Source organism: Rhagoletis pomonella, unplaced genomic scaffold (assembly GCF_013731165.1).
Source record: "Rhagoletis pomonella isolate Grant_MI unplaced genomic scaffold, Rhpom_1.0 Rhpom_scaffold_00765, whole genome shotgun sequence".
Lineage (NCBI taxonomy): Eukaryota > Metazoa > Arthropoda > Insecta > Diptera > Tephritidae > Rhagoletis > Rhagoletis pomonella.
This window is the reverse complement of record NW_023459319.1, coordinates 7,005-9,021: the sequence shown is the minus strand read 5'-3', so window position 1 is coordinate 9,021 and position 2,017 is coordinate 7,005.

Genomic DNA, 2,017 nt, shown 5'->3' with positions numbered 1-2,017 from the left:
TGATTTGCATAAAATAATAACCGGAGACGTTTTAATAGTGTTTTAAAAGTGTAAACTGGTTATTTAGTGCATTTTTGACGTGGTAATTGCTCATAGAAAACAACGAAATTTAACAAAAGTTTTTTGTTCATAACTTTTAAATGGTTAATAATATTAACCCTCCCCCTCCAGATTGTTAATAGCGGGGCCGAAACGCGTCGTTTGGTACCCCTCCCGACTTTTTCGGACCTTTTTTAGGGGTTGTTACCCTACACTAGAGAATTACCTAATTAATATCTTATCTTAAAAATGTTTAAATTTCACATTAAATTAGATAGCCACTCGCCAAAACCATTATTTTTGGTGTGATAATATTTTAGCAAACATATCGTCGGTGATACTGCAAAACTTTCTATGTCAGTTAGACTGTGTTTATACACGGAAACATTTGTCGACGCGATTTTTCACATTTCCTTTTGGTGTTGCTCGTTTCATTTACACACGGCGATTTGTGTGTATGCAATTGTTGTCAGCTGCGAACAGTGGTTCAATTTACACCAGTGTTGCCTCAAAAAAATTACCGAATTCCCCAAAAACAAATGAAAAATCCTCAATATCTGAACAAATTACTAAAAATTTTCTTATTACAGATATTATATCCCAGTTGGCAATAGAAGGGCCTGAAACCCCTTCTAGAAGCACTTCTAGTCCTACCATTGGCAGACAGGAGCACTTCTACTTCTTCTTTTTTGTATGAGAAGTCCCACTTGTCAAGGCCTTACATTTCCCTTTCTCTGGGAAGGGCTTCCATGTGGACTTATATAAGAAAGGCTGCAGAAGCCCTTCCTGAGTTGTGCTGTTATAGTGGCTTATTATTTAATTAAAGTAAGTACTTACAAAGTGGCTCATTTGGTAAGGCCTTCCACCTCCCTTTCTCTGAGAAGGGCTTTAAGGTATACTTCCGTAAGAAATGATCTAAAACCCCTGCATGAATGGTTACCATTTAATGGCTTCTTATTTAATTAAAATAAGGGCTTACAAAAGGAAGATAACAAAAACATTAATAAATTTCAATGTAAATAATACTGTACAAAATTACTTACACTTGCGATCAGCTAATTAAGCCAGCAACGTTTTGATCAATTTTGGCTCTTTTTATTTTGTTTATTTAATATGTATTAGTTTTTCATAAAAGTCTAGCCCATTATATAACAAACATCATATAAATCCACATTTTAAACTTTGTTCAAAAATTATAAAAAATCTGCAAGTTTCATATAAATTTTGAACTATTTATTGAGATTGTGGAAAAAATGCGTAATACCGACAGGAAAAAAACTTGCGCTTTATTATACTAGTAGGTATTTATTGGGCTATTAAATTACATACTCCAAAAAATTATGAAAAATTCAATAAAAAGTTGAAACTTTGCAGATTTTTTATAACTTTTGAACAAAGTTTAAAATGTGGATTTATATGATGTTTGATATATAATGAGCTAGTCTTTAATGAAAAAATATTAAACATTAAATAAACAAAAGAAAAATATCCAAAATTTATCAAAGCGTTGGTCCCTCATTTAGCTGATCACAATGTAAGTCATTGTAATTTAAATTTCGTATTTGGAACTCAAAAATTTCAAGTACAAATAATGCAAATAATTCTTCCAACTTATATACAGACCGTAACTCACATAATTGATCACATAGTGATTTTTTACAATATTTACCTATTTTTCAAAAAAGTTTATTCTATACCATAAACAAACATGTAATCCAAATTTCAAACTTTATTTACAATTTGCGAAAATTAAGCAAATTTTCATCTAAACTTCCAAATTTTTAACCATAATGTTTAGACTTTTTTCGGTATGCAGTTTTATAGCCCATTTTATTTTAGTATAACAAGATGCAAGTTTGAAGTACCTATGAATTACTGTGCTATAAAACTACATACCGAAAAAAAGTGTAGACATTATGATAAAACAGTTTAAAGTTTAGATGAAAATTTGTTTATTTTCCAAAATTGTGAACAAAGT